At 47.7% G+C, this 19,022-nt stretch overlaps 1 protein-coding gene across 3 annotated transcripts in view; it reads left to right on the top strand.

Annotated features, from left to right (window-relative positions):
- Positions 1 to 9,934: 9,934 nt before the first annotated feature.
- Positions 9,935 to 19,022, top strand: part of NDRG3 (NDRG family member 3) — a 65,343-nt gene continuing 56,255 nt past the window's right edge. The window contains exons 1-2 of one of the 3 annotated variants that reach the window (XM_074157438.1): positions 10,050 to 10,117; positions 11,452 to 11,540. The gene's annotated coding sequence lies outside the window, so the exon portion shown is untranslated. Of the gene's footprint in view, positions 10,118 to 11,451; positions 11,541 to 19,022 lie in introns of all 3 variants that reach the window. The other 2 variants (XM_074157436.1, XM_074157437.1) reach the window with 2 other exon arrangements.

Genomic DNA, 19,022 nt, shown 5'->3' with positions numbered 1-19,022 from the left:
AGCACAGGTGCAGCAGTGCAGGGGTCCCTGCAGCAGCAGGCGGTGGGGCTGGGGTGTGTATGGAGCCCCCCATGAGCAAAGCTGCTGAGACCCGAGCCACTTGCCACATGAGTGAGCAGTGGGATGAGTGCTGCTGGGACTTGGGTGCTGAGGAGCAGGCAGAGGGCTTGGAGGATGAGTACAGCAGCAGCATCACTACCCATCCACCAGTAATTAACAAAGCAAGTGGGTCGCTGGGGGCAGCCCAGCACACCCCTGTTTTCAGACAAACTGAGTTGCAAAATCTGGGAGAAATGCCAGGAGAAAGGCCAGCACCGTGGCTGCTACACATCTGGGACCTCAGGACAGGCAGTGTCCATTCAAACCTTCTACACTTAATGTGCTCAGGAGCCACCTCATCAAACGTGCCACTTGTCCAGCAGCTGTGGGGACTCTGTCCCTTGCCCTGGGGTTGGAGTGAAAAAGTAGTGCTTTGGGAAAATACAGGTGAGGCTTGCCAGAATGCAGGGGAACCCGCTGCATGGCAGGGAGGGTATTCACACGGCTCCATGCGTTCCCTCAGGGAACCTTTCCCCCTTGGCATGAAAATGGCTGCCCCATTTGCTTTGAGGGCCCTGCTCACCCCTGTGCTGGGGAAGGCAGTGGGGGACATTCTTGTCTTGCTGTGGTGAGGGGAAGGGAAGGAGCCACAGGGAATTGCAGGTGCAAAAGCAGCCAAGGCTGGTGACTCAGGAGGAGACATTCCCAGCACCAGTGCAGGTAGGGATGCCCAGTGTGGGAAAGTAATGGCAGATGGATGAGGAGGACTGTAAACACAAGTGACTTGCATGTGGGGTGCTGGAAAACACATATATCACACTAATTCTTGTTTAGTTTTATGTGCTCGACAAGTAGAACACCTGCACTTAGGTAACATTGGCCTGGGATGGACTCAGGGGCACCTTATGGAACGTGTCTGAGATTCCTGCCCTGCTGTTGGAGAGATCAAAGCCCAGCGGAAACCTCTGCCTGCGGGAATCCTTGAAATACACCAGAACAGCAAGCGTGAGCTCTCGCTCTCCCACTCCCTCGCTAACAAGGACTCTCTCACTAATAAGGACTGTTTTTCGCTCCGGGGTACTTGCATCCCCTGCTTGCTTCAGAGATTCCCCAATCTGTGAGGTATTGAGAGTAAATTTGTTCTTTGCCTTTCATGCAGGTTGTTCCTGCGTCCTGCCTGTGTGGGCTCACACACCCAGGCAGCGGGGGAATGGCAAACCAATGCCTTACCTGTGGGGCTTGGATAAGCAAGTAAAAGGGAAGAGGCAAAGGAGGGGTGCTGCCTCCTCTGACTGGTGTGTGTGTCCCGCCCCACGGGAAGCAAAACAGGGGACAGGCAGCCCCGGGGTGGGGGCCATCACCCCTCTGCTCTGCCTGTAACCCCCAGGGCTGGCAGAATGAGCGCTGGGAATGGAGCTTATAGATGCCGGGGCTGAGGTAACCCTAATTCACAGAAATCCATGTTGTTACCCCAAGAATGAACTGATGAATACTAACACACTGGGGAGCCGGGGAGGGGGGAGTTGTCATGGTTTAACACCAGCTGGCAACTAGAACCATACAGCTGCTCACTCACCTCCTCCCTCTCCCTGCAAGAAGGGCGGGGGGAAGAGGGGGGAAAAAAAGGAGGGGAAAGGGAGAAAAAAACCCCAACTTGTGGGCTGAGATAAAGACAGTTTAATAGAACAATAACAGAGAAGGAAAAGTAACAATAATAATAATGACGCAAGTCACTCTCACCACCAGGTGAATTGGCACCTTCCCGAGCAGTGAGTGCAGATTCCCACCCACCAGCTAACCCTCATTTATATACTGAGCATGACATCTATGGTATTGAATACTTCATTGGCCATTCCATTGTTCTGTCTCTTCTGTGGGAAGCTGAAAAAAGTCCTTCAATAGTGTAAATATAACTTAGCAACAACTAAAACCAATAGGTATTATTGACATTTCTTTCACAGCAATCACTAGAAAGAAAATGAACTCTTTCCCAGCTGAAACCAGGACAGGGGGGAACCATGTCAAGAAACTTTTCCAACATTTGCATTTAGAAAACTTTACCACTTGCTGCTAAATCACAGATTACCAGATTCCTGAATATATTGCAGGTGTCAATACCCCCTTGTCCATACCCCCTTCTCTAGACAGAGATCCCAGCTGCTTGGGTCCCCTACCCTCTAGTTCCAAGCCACCCTCCCAGCATTGGAGCAGTCTATTTGCTCACCTGGATGACAACTGAAATCTTTTTGTATATCTCATAGCTCACCCGGGAATAAGGATTGTGTGATTACCTTTGGTTCTTCCTCCTGTTCTCATGATGACTCTGGTTCATCTTCATCCCTTACTAAGCAAACTGATTTTTTTCGTGTGTATTTCTTCTTCTGTATAGGGGTGACTGCTACCAGCACAGGTTGGTTCTCTGGGTCAGTAGCTGCAGTGTCTGTTGCTGGGGTCTGAGTAGCCGCAGTGTTTGTCCACTGTCATGGTACCAATCGGAACCCGTTTTCTTCAACCTGCAGCACCCCCAGAACAGAGACATCCTCCAAGAGGCCAGGCAAGGTAGACAGCTGTTTAATCCTCCCTATATTCACGGCAGCTACACCAAGGGCCCACCAGTACCCTTTTGGGTCCTGGAAGTACCCTCCCCTGAGGTAGTCTGTGCCAAGGATACGTAGGGCCTCTGGGCTGGTCACCATAGATTGCTTTTGCCACCGTCCCCTCTTTAGTTCACTTCAGCCTCCAATACAGACAACTGTTGGGTTCCTCCACTCCTTTCCTTCATGCTCCATCCTGAGCATGACGTCATATAGTAGGGCATATCCCTTTGGTCAGTCTGGGTCAGCTTTGCTCAGCCCCAGCTGTATCCTCCCCCAGCTGCCTGCCCATCCGCAGTCTCCTGACCCTTGGTGGGCAAAACCCATCCACGCAGAAACTGTGGCACATAAGCCAGGAGCAACGTACTTCATCTTGGGAGAACAAGCAGACGCTCCTCACCATGTCTCTCAATGTATGCAGTATGTAAAATATCTTCTTTGTTTTACCTCATGCAGAACCACCCTGTGGAGCCTCACCCAGGCTCCAAGCCCGCCGGGTCACCAGCCGCTGTGACTGGCGCAGCCTTTGGTGTCTGCTGTGCAAAACACAGGCACACCTCCCACAGAAATGGAAAGCCAGAACTAAATGCCAAATTCCCGGGAGCATGTGTGTGGGATCCCAGGAAAAGACCATGTGTGCTGGGAGAAAACAGGGCTGGGATCAGTATCAGGTGGGGGTTCCCTTTGCCCACAGCTGTCAGTTTTGCTTAGAACTGCTTGTAATCGCCATTTTGCAGCACCAGCATGTGCTCACTGTGTTTTCTCATCCTTTGGCCAATGAAGATTTTATGGTGTACTTTCAAAACACAAGCCTGCCTCACCAGATGGAAGACAGCAGTGCTCAGCAGCCTTCATCCAGGTTTGGAACCATAGCTCTCAAAGAAAGGACAACATCAGAGAAAGGCCATTGGCATTCAAAGAACAAAAAGAAATGGCTTGTTTTAAAGTTAAGGCCTTTTTGCATGCTAGAGAATGTCATCCATCCACTAATTGGGCTATTAACTCTGGTCTACTAGTCACATCCTAGGAGAAGCCCTGTTGTGGTTTACATAGCAAGCAGCAGTAACTGGGATGAGATTACCTAAACTCAACTGAGACTGGTGAAGTAAAAATGCAGTTTTCAACTCTTTCTCTGAAAAGCTTCTTTCACGGCTGATTTTCAAATCTCATCTGAGTTGGTTTGGTCTGGAGTCACTGGTTTTCTCCCTGGCCAGTGACTCGGCACTGGAAGCTGCAGGCAGGGTACATCGCCCCTTGCCCCCCATCACAGCCCCCCCCAGCAGCAGAGCTGGGGCATCCTGGGGTGCCACAACCCCTGGCCCTTGCAGAGCAGACAGAGAGCTCAGCTGCCAAGGAGCAGCTGCCTCACCAGGAGGGGACACGGCTCAGCCCTGTTCTCACCACCCTCAGCCAGGGGCTCTGCTCTGTCTCCTGGGACACAGGTGGACCCCTGCCCTCACTTGTTGGAAACCTCCAGCCTCTCTGCTTTGCCAGTGAAACACTTTCCCCTCTGTAAAATCTTCATGACTCATTATTTTACAATATTTGTTCCGTATTTCTATCAATTACATTCTTTGGTATAGCTTCCATACATTGTCTGATAAAGACACTAAACTCAATGGTCTGTAGTTCCCCAAATCCCTTTTAAAAAGTGGAATTGCATTTGCCACGTCCCATTCCTCTCGTATAAAGGGCGTTTGGTTTAATGGTTACATAAACAGGTAGATGAATAATTTCTTGTTTAGTCTAAAACACAGGAGCAAGTATGATCTATTGCAAGCAATTTCTTCTTATGAGCAATTTGTCTTAAGATTTCTTCTACTTACTTCAGTTTGAAACAGATTTTCTGGCTGACTCATTCCCCATAAAGAAAAATCTCAGCCAGGGAATAGCCTGAAGCTGTTCTGTAAAGGCTTCAGCTGGCTTCTTGAAAACCTTTCAAATTTTCTCTCAGCGTGAACCTCCATGCATTTGGATAGTGAACAGACAGAATGAGGGTCATCTTGACCTTGGGCTGCTCCTCCCAGGGTCTGCCTCCCCCCTGCCCACTCATGGCACCCAGCTGGACAGAAGACCTGGGAGCACCATCCCACCCTGCATACCCAGAAAGCAACCGCTGCCAAAATGGTCTGCTTCAGAGTCAGCTCCAAACCCTGTGAGGAACAGGGCTGCTTCTGCCCAGCTTCATTAGACACTAGATTTATCACATGGGTGTCCTGTAGACAAGTAAGTGTTGTGCTGTGACAGAGCAGTGCACTGATGTCTGAGCTCCAGGAGCTCAAATATAAGCTGTGGCTCTGTTTTATAAGCATTTCATCAGTTCCTTGTTACACTGCACTATGCATTTTCTTATAAGCTGTCTTCTACCATTCATGTTTTCATTCCTTAATTATTTTTCATGCAGTCAGTATATTTCCGGTCCAAAGCTCCAGCCCAGACTACTTAGTCTCCAGGACCATGCATTCAGTTAATTCTATACCCATGTTACATCAGTTCACTATATATCATACATATAATTTATGTAAGTAATACATCATCAATATATATCACATATAACATACCTATAATGATAACCATTCATTTATGTACATATACATGTATATGTATAGCTTTAATCTGGATATTTTGGATATTTCCTCAGCCTGCTCTTCTGCATTGAGACAATACCCAGGTGTCTTGTGAAGATTTTCTTCCATCCTTTACTGTAACCCTAGTGGTGTTGTCCCACTTAGAGCTTTCTCAGAAAAAAATGTTAAAAAATGCTGTCCATTTTCCCATTACTTCCACTGCACAGCACTAATACATAGCTATACTTTCAGGCATGATTAGCATTCATTGCTTTAGTTTCCATTAATACTTACGAGGAAGTTGTTACGGTTTGAGAAAACCCATAACAATTCATTGTCGTTTAGGCAATTATTCTATCACCCAATGCCCCCTTCCCACCTGGAAAGGGGAATCGTGGAAAACAAAGAAACAGATTTAATAGAATAAGACTAAATAATTAACAATAATACTAAAGAACCAGTATCGATATCGATACTGTTATAAGCTACACAAGAACCATACCCAGCCCATTCCCCAGCAGGAAGCTGTGCACTCCCAACAGGGACAGGAAATGTGGGACCCTGAGAGTGCTGCGGCTTTGGGAGGGAGGGAAGGGCTCAGGGCTTTGGCATCGGGGCAAGGAGTTCTCTGGCTGCCATCAAGGGAGAGAGAGAACTACACAGCAAACTTTCTAATTTATATTGAATGTGGCATTCATGGTATGAAACAATCCTGTTGGCAGCCTGGGTCAAGTGCCCGGCGCACACTCCTCCTCATCCCTGCTCCTGGAGAGGCTTGAAAACACTGAGAACTTGAATCCCACAGAGACTGGCTGGCTATGAAGGAAATATTTTCATGAATTGAGACACCAGAGTCTTCTAAAAATGCAGTTTTCCCCAGCATTAGAAGAGAAGTTAGTCCTGTGTCGCTCAACCTGGGACAGAAGTAAACACAGAGAAAGTAAATACTTGACAAGTAAACATTTACTGAAGAAAAGGCATGGTTTTATAAAAGAAAAAGGAATTTGATGAGGTCTGTTTTCAAGGCTGGAAGATATGGAGCCACCTCTATTTGCACGCAAAGAGCCAGCACTCACAACTGCTGAGCCCAGTGCAGGGCACAGCTCAGGCAGAAATGGGGGTTAGTGTTGAAAATGAGCAGAAGAGTCTTTCACATGCAGCTGCTGAGTGGGTATGCAGTCCTTTCACACCAGGTCTATGCCCCTCAACCATAAACCATCAAGCCTACCCAAGGCAGCTTTCTGCCTTGAGAAATCAGAGCAGCCAACCTCAGCGTGGCCCTTTTGTGCACAGTATGCAGCGCTGTCCACTGAGACTTCTCAGTAAACAGTCAGTGCAATGGGTGTGCAGTGATGATGTGGAAAGTGTTTTTCAACATGTCAATGAAATAGAAGAGTGCTGCTTTCAACTTTTCCACTTTGGTGGAACCCCCAGAAAGACACAAGTGAATCACTGGCTGCAATACAAAGAAACGAGGTTTGTGGAGAGCAACTTTGCACCCTGCCCTCAGTGCCCTGTGTTACAGCACTCCCTAACAGGGAAGGAGCAGCCTTTGTAGGAGTCCTTTGAGCGACCCAGGTGCTCCTTTACATGTTGGCACAGCACGCAGTGAGCCTTCGGGCTCGACAGTCCACTGCTTTGGAAACACGTGCTCTTACATCAGGTCCTCTTGCACAACATACCTTGTGGGCTTCCCCATGTACCTCCTCCAGCCTCACAGCGCAACTCCATTCCCCATCTGTGACTGAAAACGAGCAGTCATGGGTTCTGTAGCCTGGGCAGATGCTTGAGAAGCACAGCCAGAGGAGAGCCCCGTCCCGGTGAGGCAGAGCTGTTCCTGCAGGAGAGCCCGCACTAACCCGGGGACAGCTCTGCCTCTGGGTCCAGACAGCTTTGCTCTCCACATGCTACTGCAAAGGCCTGGGAAATCATACTGGCCCAGTAGGCTTGAAAGAACCCACTGGGGCACATGTATATTTAGTGGCACAGTTATGTCTGCAGCCTGCTGTTTCCTGGCTACCATGGCAGAAGACAGAGATGCCTGCTGAGGGCCAGCCCCAGGCTCTTCACAGGCTGTCACCTGACCCCTGCTGTCCCTTCCTGGTGTGTGGTGGAAACAAGCCATCCACCACCCAGGACAGCCCTCAACCACTCAAATGAGTTTCCTCTGGGAAAAATAATGGCATAGGCTCCCTTCACCCTGCACTGCAGCTGCATATGCTGCATGCTGCTTTCTGTGCTGCCACAAAAGCTGTCAGAGGGAGAAATGTTAGATTTTGAACTACTTGCAGAATCAGACTGCTCACAGCAGCCTTCTCACTCAGTTAGATGCTTTGATGGGGAGTCTGTTTTGTGAAAGCTGGTATCTCTGGCAGACACTCTCTCCTTGGAGAGAGCTGAACACAAATATGCAGAGAAGATGCTCTAACATTCTGACTGCAACAAAAAAAACCCAACAGTATTTGGGAATATCTGACTTGAATTAAGCAGAAGAGAGGTTGACAGAGACAGACTGAAGTCTAGCTGTTATTTTCCAACTACAACTTTCCTCTGAATGCAAACACTTTTGCATTCAGACTTTTCCACTTTTGCATTTAGTGCAGCTAAATGTGCACATTGCACAAGTGATGGATGAGGCTTAACTTGGCTTAAGACAATTTTATCACTTTGTAGTGAACAATTCATTTTGCTATAAAGCTTGAAAAAAAACCTAAGTGAATTAAAATACAGTATCATTTCAAGACTTAGTATTTTGAACTACAGACCTGGATGGGTAGAGCAGTTGCTTCATTGCTACTGATCTCCTAGATTGACTTGTGTAAGCTGTAGATTTTGGCAAGAAAGAACATTCAGCCAAAGCTTTGTGAAGGATTTATGCTGATACAAGAGAGTTTGCTGCTATACCTGGCTCGTTCAGAAATAAACAGGGACCCATGTTCTGCTGGTGTGAAGTCAGCTGGCCCATCCAGGGCTCATTTGAGAGCTGCCTCAGCTGCCCCATCCCCCTTGGTGCCTTAGCCCAGAGACACACTGTGCCAGGGCACAGGGCACTGTGCTGACACGCAAATGAATGGCTGCAAAAGCATTGAGGAACCCCGGCCCCCACTGCCTTTATCACCATAGAGCCCTTGGCTTCCCAGCCCTCATTTATGCCCACAACATGGTTATTACTACATTGGATCCTCAACACAACAGCATACAGTTCTGTAAGTCATTTCCAGCAGGAGTTCTTTTTACTATGCCTTCTCTAACCTGAGACTCAAGCAAGAACTGGGTTCACTTCAGCACTAGGAGCCTGAGAGACAACCAACATATTCCACCTGGCTACCAACTCCCAGGAGGCATCATGCAGCTGACAAGGCCAAAGAGCTGGTCTTCTCTGCCTGCTTACAGGGGTTATTTACCTAAAATGCATCCCTGTGTATTCCCTGGATTGCCCTCACCAGGTCTCAGTGGCAGGTAGCAACCGCGTGAGTGGAGGTTTCCCCATAAGGCACCTTCTTCTGATACCCCCTCAAAGCAGGGGACTGCTGGCAAACAAGAAGGCCCTGGCCTGATGGTAAGTGAGCTGGACACAGTGGGAGAAACTACTGACAAATTGCTAGGATAACAAGTAAGTGGGAAAAGATGATAAAGGTGCTGAGGGAGGTGGCAGGGTTTCACAGGCAGTTGAAGGGAGTGATGTGAGGAAGGGCAGAGGCTCAGAGATAAGGAGAAGGGAGCACTGGGCACTCAGTGATGCTGTCTGTTTAGGGCTGGGATGACCCCAGTGGAAGCAAGGTTCAGTGCTCTTCTTTCTTTTCTACTGGGAACACACTCAGGAAGGGTTAACCTACATACTATCTCCTCTTTGCCTGCCTTCCTTCACTGCTATTCAGTAACAGCTTTTAATTATTTAAGAACTGAGTTAGAAGAAGTACGTAGGACCACTGGGTGGCACCAGAAACCAGCATATATTATGTTTGGGCAATACCTCGTTTTTAAATGTTTGGGGCAGGCCCTTACCAAGGGTAAGGGAAGCGGCGCTGGCAATGCCACACTATCCTGGGAACCACGTATTTCCGCTTGAAGACAGTCCTGAAGAGGGGTAAAAAGGCAGGAGGTAGAGGACAGCACACAGACTTCTTAGGGGTGCAGCTGGGAGTGCCAAGCGTTGCACAGAGCCTGCCGTGCCTTTGGGATGGTGACCCTCATGGAAGGGTATGGCCCTGGAGTTGGGCAGCAGGCACAGGGACAGAGGGACAACTGTGACCTCAGGGAGGGCTCCCCCAGCATTCACACCTGCACATTGCTACAGCCTTCAGCGGGGGAAAGAACAAACAAATTTGTTTGGCCTACCAAGAATTTAGTCTTACCTCTGAAGATTAAAAACAAACCCACAAGCCCAAACCAAACCCAGCACAAGAGGTGTTCCAGGCTTCGGAGCGGCTCCGAGGCCCGCTGCGGGCACACTCCCTTCACTCGCAATTTGCCCGTCTCTAACCCCGCTCACCCGAGCCCCGGCTCCCTCAGGCGGCCGCTACCCCGGGTGTGCGGGCAAGCGGGTGCTGGGGCTCCGGTGGCCTGGCAGTGCTCAGAGCCCACCGGGGAGGCTTCTCCCGCTCTGCACTTCCAAGAGACCATATGAGGGCGAGAGGGGGCGGCGCGGACGGGCGGAGGAAGACCAGCGCCGCTGAAGAAACGCCGGGGCGGGCGGCTGCAGCCCAGCAAAAGCCCAGCTCTCGGTCAAGCGGCGGTGCCAGAGGAACTACCTCCAAGATGGCGCCCGCCGCCGGCTCGCTGCGCGGCCGTCATCTCCTCTGTAGTCCCGGCCCCGCCAAGGGTCTCTGCGCATGTGCGGTCCCACGGTGCAGCGCGCAAGCGTAGAGTGTCTCGCATGCCGCGGCGGCCGGAGCTGCTGAGGTACCTGCCGTCTAGGTGAGCCCTGCGCCGCCCGCGGGCCCGGCAGCGGCTCCGGACACCTCGGGGCAGGCCCCGCACGTCCCCCGCCACTCCCGGCCGCCGCTGCCGGGGTGCTAAGGCGCTCGGCTGCTGCTGGGCAGCAGGTGCCGCACGGCGGATCCGCGGGAGCCGTGGCGGGAGGGCCGGGGTCAGTGGCTTGCGGCGGGCGCGCCCGTAGGCACCGCCTGTCCCGCCGGGGCCTGCGCCCCGCGGCCTCTGCTGCCGCTCCCGGGCCCTGGGGCCGCCGGCGGCGAATGGCCGCGCCGCGGGGGCTACCTGAGCGGGGGCGGGGGGCTCCTGGGGCTCTCCTCAACCCTGCTGCTGAGAGGAGACTCCGCGTCTCGCCCCTGCTGGTGTGAGACAGCGGGGGGTAGTACCGCTGCCTCCCGGAGCCGGGTTTGGGAAATAATCCATCGTCATCCCGGGCTTGGTTGGGGAAAAAGAGAAACGGCTCGAAACTGCCCCTAGTTTCATTGCAGAGGTGTTTTTTTCATCTGAATAATGGACTGATGCGCTCTGGGCTTTCTGCTTACTCTTGTCTGTAGCTCTTCTTTCTGGTATTCAGATCTCAAAATTCTCAGTTGTGTTGTTTACCTTAGACAACGAAAACAGGGTGTTTTTCTTTAATTTGATACAGTCTTGTCAGTAGGTGAAAGGGAAAGGAATAGTTTGTACATATTTTCTGGTTGACTTGCATCATTACTGTAGGTCAATGTCTGTTTCTTCTTTTATATTTAATGTAAGTCATGGGGAGTAATTCAAAACATTGTAGCAAAGTCAGATGCTTCTGCTGTCTTATAAGCCATAATTACAAAGTCCGGTGCAGAAGATGTGGTGTTACAAAACAAATGAGGCTGTGTAGCGCAGTTAGCGGCTTCCCCTCGGTGCTGGCAGGGCCACCAGCTGACCTGGTGGCCATGCCATGGGGTGTTGCGTTGCCAGTTGAGAGCCTGGGGGCTGATCTGTTTTTTGATTCCTCTCAAGTCCAAGGAGTCTGGAACCAGGGCGTTGTGATACAGTGCAGCCACAGCACACCAATATGGTCAAAACTTGTAGCACAACTAGGGTGACTCGGTCATGCGCGTGTTTGCTTTGGAAAATAGGAAAGGTCTGGTAAGTGTCAGGGGGTTGTATCTGGGAAACCAGAAGAGTTTTTGTGCTTGAATACTGAGGTGATAAAAAGATGGGGGTTACAAGTGGAGAAGAATCCACTTCTGCTTCCTGTGTCAGGCATGCTTGTGAGTCTCCTGTGTTCAGACAGGAGGACTTAGGGGGTCATTACTTCAGCTTCTGCCTTTTGTTTTCTGTAGAAACAAGAGGACAGCAGTCTTCCAAATCCTGGAGCCTGTCAAACCATGTATTGGCACCAGAGTGTCAGTCTATGGTGAAAAGTAAAAAGGTAATGTAAAGTCTAAGAGCTGAGTGGAGTGTGTGGAGCTTTTCTAGCACAATAACTTACTTGGAGTAGGGGAGCAGAGCTTACCATGTATGTCTCTCCCTGAGTTGGGGGTAGACTCCTGAAGAAGCAAGGCAATCACTAGGGTTCATTTGGATTAGTGGTCATTGGACTGGGATTGTGCAGAGGGCTCAGGACTGGTAGTGACTGTTCCAATTTCATTTATTTGTTTGGGATTTTGAAACTTAGTTTGTGTGTGGCACACGAGGCACTCAAACTGGCTGTCTTGAAGGCAGAAATGTCTGCTATACTTGGCATGTATTGAGATGTCTGCAATGTTCCCAATGTAGAACCTGGGAATGTTAGAAAATTAAAATTAAACAAATCCTGGAAGTAGCATTATTAGTGGCTGCTATTATACTCCTAGCTACTCATTTTGTATGTAAGGTTAAAAAGTAACTGAAATGAACAAACCTGTTTAATTTGCATTTTCCTGATTTCAGAACACCTTCAGAAATCCTCTAGTACTTCTGTTTGCAGCTCATATTTCACATTGGTCACACATTACAGGATCTTTAGTGTTTTTTGTTGGAAAGCATAAGTGTAGTGGTACTTTTGGATTTTAGAGGCCTTACTAAGTACAACATATATTTTGGCTCTTTAAAGACTTCTTTCTCGCATGCTCAAGGTAAGTGTTATAGCAAAGTAGTAATAGATAGGTATGGTATTTTAAGTAAGAAGCTAAAAAAAATTACAGTCATAATAATAATAAATTTCTTGGTGTAAGCACAAAAAAAATAGGAGTAAGCAAATCAACTTTAAATTTTTTTTTTGTTCGGTTTTCATGTGTAAACAGAATAGGGATTTTAATTTTTAATTATTTAATTGCCATTCTCACAAATAATAGCTCAGCTGGATTGCCACCACTGTTGCTTCCTGGAAAAAGGTAAAGCCAAACAGTCAGTGATATCTATTTCTGTAGGCAGTGCTGACACCACAACCCTCCATTATCAGGGTTTATCTCGTGCTCATCATCTGTCAGCACCGTCTTGGATATCAGTAAATACGCCCCTGCTGCTTAAGGCTCTTAAGCCTCATGTTGCACAGTTGCACAGTGTTCGTTAAGAGCATTTGTGTCTGTAACTGTTACAGCCTGCTTTAATTGGTGGTAGTTAAAGGAGAACAGAGGGGTGGTTTGCTACCGTTTCTCTGTGCAATGGTCTCATTTTCAGCTGAATGTGGTTTGTGAGGAATAACGAAAATCTGTATTGCTTTTCCTTGGGAATTCTCAGCATTATGGCCAGATCAGGTCAGTTATTAAGCAAAACAGTTGTAATTTGGTCCTGACAAGGGAAAGACTGGGTTATTGTGCAATTCGTAGTTGATGAGAGATTTTAATCTCACTTTGTCTTCAGTTCTGTTCTCGTAAATTCTGAATTGTAAATGAGACTGGACTGTTAATAATATATTCTTATTGATCATTCACCTTTTTCCGTCTGATCATATCCCCTTGGCTTCTGTGACTGATGTAGCACCATTTAATGTAGTAATCAATTGATACTGTGGGAAGCTTGGGAAGGAATAGCTTTGTTTTCATTTGGCTATCATCCTTACCAGACTTGGATGCATTTCTGTATTTACAACAGGTTTTAGTTTGCTGAAGGGGTGTTCCTTACTTTACATACTATATATAAAGTACAGGTTATAAATGCAATGTTTAATTTTAAAGTAACCTTTACTATTCAGTCATGTGTAAACCATACTCTCTTCATAATTACCAGATGGATTAAAAATATGAAACTTGCCCTTTTTTTTTTTTTTCCCCCCCACAAAAGCTGGAATTGTGGCTTTTCTCTCTGTGTTCGAATAGGGAATACAGGCAATCTGCTGCTTCCTTTTCATCTGTATTTTGGTGATGAAGCTGGGTGTTACATCTTAAACTAATCTAATAACTGGTTGGCGTGCAAAAGGCCTGGTCCTATCTGGTCCTATTCTTGCTCTGTCTTGTACTATCTCCAGCATTTACCGGATGTTTCCCTGAACCAGTTCAGTTTGCTAAATAAGTGGGATAGTAATCCAGCCCCTCTGTGTCTCCATCTCCCCAGGAGATCAGCTTTTGCCAGGTAAGCAAGTTGAGTGAGTTCAAAGAAGGGCTGAGGAGTATGAGAGTTGTAATTGATTTTTGTGGTGTAAGAACAGCCAAAACAACAGAATCAAGTGTAACCATCTAGTCTGCTGTTCTTTCCTGACAGTGACCAAAAAGAGAAGAGCATAAGGTCAGGACAAATTATATAAGCTTTTGTCTGATAGCCCTCTTGTCTCTCGTCAACTGTAGGATATCAAGAGGTATACATTGTTTGCATTTGTTTGGTTAATGTATTTTTCTTCTGTGAACTTGCCTGTGTGCCCAGTCCATTTAAATGTATAGCACTGATGTGTCCCAGGGGAGACCTCCCAGAGCACAAAATAATGTTGTAGGTGCTAACTATTTGAACTTAACAGCTGCTAGCTTCATTTCATATCTCTTAGCTTTTGTATTGTTTGGAAACAGTGAACAACTGATATCTATTTACCTTCTCCATGCAACTGATGATTTTATAGGCTTCTGTCATATGTCACTGCAGTAATCTCTGTTTCCAGGCAGAAGAGCCCTAGCCTAATTGATAATTTCTTGTTATTCAGCTTTTCAAAAAAAATAAAAAATTTTAAAAATATTTTAATATTTTAAAAATATTTTCCCTTTCCATTATGTCCTCTTGAAATGTAGGAACAGATGCTGCATGCAGGATTTAAGCTGCAGATATTCTATGGCTTTATATGGTGGTCTAATTACTAATAATTTCCTAACATTAGGTTTATTTCTTTTATATGTTGAATGGCTGTGAGCTGATGCTTTTATAGGTCTGTCAGGACTCCAGAAAGATTTTCTGAATGATAATGATTGATTTGGAGCACATCTCTTTATATGTGAACTTAGGATCATTTTTGGAATGCCACTTTATTTGCACTGAATTTTGTCTGTTATTTTATTTCCTCATTATTCAGTCTCATAGGGTTTTCCTGCAGGCCTGCAGTCAGCCCTTTTCTTTACTGTCAGAATAGCTTATATCCTCAGGAGCCTTTCACTCCACTCCCTGCCCCCTTTTCCAGATTGTTTATGAATACAGTGCATAGCAGAGCTCTGCAAAAGGCTCCTGGCAGTCTACCTCCCTGTGAAAATTGACCATTGATGCCTACCTTCTGTCATCTGTTTTGAGCTAGTTATTAGTCCAGGCGAGGGCTTTCCTATTTATCCTGTAGCTGCAGAGCTGCTACAGGATATCTGATGTCCAGGGATATCTGAATGCTATCTCCTATTGCAGTTTCATCACTGCTATAAACGCCCAGGAGCAGCCCTGCCTGTCCTCACAGCCCTCTCTGATGCTCCCCTCCTGCTGCTGTGCAGTCGGTCCAGTCTGGAAACAGCTCTGGCTGGAAATGAACCCAGCCAATTATAAGTAAATGCTGATTTAGTGTTCCTGTACTGATAGTATACAAATGTGTGGATTTAGTCAGAATCAATTCAGTTGGATAAGTGCATATTTCTATGCTTGCTGCTGATTGAAATTGTGACCTTACAGGCTCAACTGTAGTCTAGCCTAAAGGCAGTGTAAGTGGACAGACTTGCACTTTTTATTTCAAATTGGCATGAACTTGATGCTGTAGTTAGTATGAATTGGTGTATGAATCGCACCTAGGTAGTAATTCAATCGATTTTGTGATTGTTTTGACTGTGCTGAGGCAGATAAACAATCTGACTGTGGGTTGATATCTGGAATTTCCTAAGCAAAGGCAATGAACAAGGAAGGTTTTTTACTGCATTTCTGTAAATTAATAGGGATCTAGTATTACTTTTTAGCCTATATTTGCACTTTATTCTAAATTATTAGGAACAATTACATCATAAATATTTCAAAAACATGTAATGAAAATTCACAAATTTTGCTACTGATGCCCTTGTAGTGTTTTGTAAATGCTAGATTATTTGGGATTTGTGTATGTTTGAGTTCCCTAAATATAAATGATACAGGTCTTTAATGAAATTTTTGTTAATAGCCTTGAATAGTATGGTCTTGACAATTTGTATCCAGATTTACCAGTTCTTTTGTCATACAAAACAGTTTTATGCTGCTTTTTGGGTTGTTTTTATGTGGAGAACTGAAGTTATATGCTTCTGTTTTTAACAGTTTCTTTCAGCTGTGGTAGATTTGAAATGTACTGCTTAGCCAATAAGGTCTGGTTTTTTTTTCAGTTTGGGTAGGTGTTTCTACCTTTGCATAGGCAAAAAGAAAAACTTGATTTGCGTAAATACATGGTTGGATTGGTGTATTTCCTTCCAGAAAAGGAGGGCTTGTATGTGGTTTTATGTGTTATTTTCCAGATGGTAGAAGATGGGGTTTTGGGGAGTAGTTTAAGCCTGCTTTTCTGTGCTGCTAGTTCAGGTGCTGCATGGTTTGTCTCTGCCATGGCTGGAGAATTAATATAACAGTGTTGGGAGTGTCAAGCAAGCACAGACTCATGAGTTGATAAAGAGGTGTTTTTAACCATTGTATAGTACTCTACCTTTGCTATTTTGCTTATGTAGTTCATTCTGACATGGTTCTCATCAAAGAAATGGTCCTTGTTACAAATTCAACTTCTATTTTTTTCAGCTTGGATTAAAAGGTTACTAAATACGATATTTCTGGTCCTCAGGAAAGCCAGGCAAGATTTTTTTTCTCATTTTACAATGCAATTGAGGTTCATCCAGGGGCTGACAGAGAAAGGCACAAGGGCTTGGTGAAAATCTGCACATGGATTAGCTCAGCCACAGGACAAAATTATGCTTTCCTGACGTTTTAAAGATAAATTGGAAACGCTCATTATTTTAAAAAAAAAAGTCAGTAAGAGACCTCATATGCCATAAATGTTTTTGGTTACTTTTAACAGTCAATGGATGGAACACACAGCAAGTACTCCACCCAATTCACATTAGGCTAATGAATCAAATAATTTGCCAGATCACCTGGCAGTGAGTGGCCTCTTAGTTCTGTTCCCACAAAGGTGAGCGTGGTCATGCTGCTGTAAGATCTTGGTGTGTGGGGAGTCTGGGAATAGCTTGAAGTTGGGAGCTGAGCTGTGGGACCACAGGTCTGCTGGCTCCTGGTTTGCAGCAAGGATGTTGCTGCAAACCTCATGAAGTTCAACCAGGCCAAGTACAATGTCGTGCACGTGGGTCAGGGCAATCCCAAACACAAATACAGGCTGGTCATAGAATGGATTGAGAGATCCCTGAGGAGAAGGACTTGGGAGTGCTGGAGAAGCTCATCACAACCTGGCAGTGTGCACTGGCAGCCCAGAAAGCCCCCTGCATCCTGGGCTGCATCCCCAGCAGCATGGCCAGCAGGGTAAGGGGGGGGATTCTGCCCCTCTGCTCTGGGGAGACCCCCCTGCAGTTCTGCCTCCAGCTCTGGGACCACCAACATCAGAAGAACTTGGAGCTGTTGGAGTGGGGCCAGAGCAGAGGAGGCCATGGAGATGCTGGGAGGGCTGGAGCCCCTCTGCTGTGAGGACCGGCTGAGAGAGTTGGGGGATTCAGCCTGGAGAAGAGAAGGCTCTGGGGAGACCTTAGAGCCCCTTCCAGTCCCTAAAGGGGCTCCAGGAAAGCTGGGGAGGGACTCTTTATCAGGGAGGGGAGCATAGGATGAGGGGCAAGGGTTTTAAACTGAAAAAGGGGAGATTTAGATGAGATCTGGGGAAGAAATTCTTTGCTGTGAGGGTGGTGAGACCCTGGCCCAGGTTGCCCAGAGAAGCTGTGGCTGCCCCATCCCTGGAGGGGTTCAAGGCCAAGCTGGATGGGGCTTTGAGCAACCTGGTCTGGTGGGAAGTGTCCCTGCCCAGGGCAGGGGGTTGGAACTTGATGGTCTTCAAGGTCCCTTCCAAGTCCAACTAGAACTTAACCTGGCCTTGGATGTTAAAAACAATAAAAAGAATTTCTATAAATATATTAGTAACAAGAGGAGGACTCGGGAGAATCTCTGTGCTCTATTGCATGCGGGAGGTAACATAGTGACAAAGGATGAGGAGATGGCTGAGGTACTTAATGCCTTCTTTACCTCTGTCTTTAGTCATAGAGTTGGTTGTTCTCCGAGTACCCAGACCCCTGAGCTAGCAGATAGGGGCGGGGAGCAGAATGAAGCCCCCGTAATCGAAAGGGAGGTGGTGAGGGACCTGCTCCAACATCTAGATATAAACAAGTCTATGGGGCCAGATGGGATCCCCCTGAGGGCACTGAGGGAGCTGGCAGAAGTGCTCACTGGGCCACTTTCCATCATTTACCACAGTCCTGGCAAACTGGGGAGGTCCCAGCTGACTGGCGTCTAGCAAATGTGATGCCCATCCACAAGGAGGGTCGGAAGGATGATCTAGGGAGCTACCGGCCTGTCAGTCTGACCTCTGTGCCTGGGAAGGTCATGGAAAGATCATCCTGAGTGCCACTATGTGGCATATGAAGGACACCCAGGTGATCAGGCCCAGCCAGCATGGGTTCATGAGGGGCAAGTCCTGCTTGACAAACCTGATCTTCTATGACAAAGTGACCCACTTGCTGGGTGAGGGAAATGCTGTGGGTGTTGTTTACCTGGACTTTGTAAGGCCTTTGATACAGTCTCCCACAGTATCCTCCTGGAGAAACTGGCTGCCCATGGCTTCAGGGGAGTACTCTCCGCTGGGTTAAAAACTGGCTGGAGGCCGGGCCCAGAGAGTGGTGGTGAATGGAGTTAAATCCAGTTGGTGGCTGGTCACAAGTGGTGTCCCCCAGGGCTCAGTATGGGGGCCGGTTCTCTTTAACATCTTCATCAATGATCTGGATGAGGGGATCGAGTGCACCCTCGGTAAGTTTGCAGACGACACCAAGTTGGGTGGGAGTGTCGACCTGCTGGAGAGTAGAAGGGCTTTGCAGAGTGATCTGGACAGGCTGGCTGGATGGGCTGAGGCCTTTGGGATGAGGTTCAACAAGGCCAAGTGCTGGGTCCTGCCCTTGGGCCACAACAACCCCAAGCAGTGCTACAGGCTTGGGGCAGAGTGGCTGGAGCTGCCTGGCAGAAAAGGACCTGGGGGTGTTGGTCGACAGCTGGTTGAACATGAGCCAGCAGTGTGCCCAGGTGGCCAAGAAGGCCAACAGCATCATGGCCTGTATCAGGAACAGCGTGGTGAGTAGGACTCGGGAGGTGATCATCCCCCTGTACTGGGCACTGGTGAGGCCCCACCTCGAGTGCTGGGTCCAGTTGTGGGCCCCTTACCACAAGACAGACATTGAGGGGCTGGAGCGGGTCCAGAGAAGGGCAATGGAGCTGGTGAGGGGTCTGGAGCACAAGTCTTATGAGGAGCAGCTGAGGGAGCTGGGGATGTTCAGCCTGGAGAAGAGGAGGCTGAGGGGAGACCTTCTCACTCTCTACAACTCCCTGA

The sequence above is a fragment of the Numenius arquata genome, chromosome 12, assembly GCF_964106895.1.
Source record: "Numenius arquata chromosome 12, bNumArq3.hap1.1, whole genome shotgun sequence".
In the NCBI taxonomy this organism is placed as follows: domain Eukaryota; kingdom Metazoa; phylum Chordata; class Aves; order Charadriiformes; family Scolopacidae; genus Numenius; species Numenius arquata.
The sequence above is the reverse complement of the archived record's forward strand: the minus strand, read 5'-3'. Positions and strand labels throughout refer to the sequence as shown.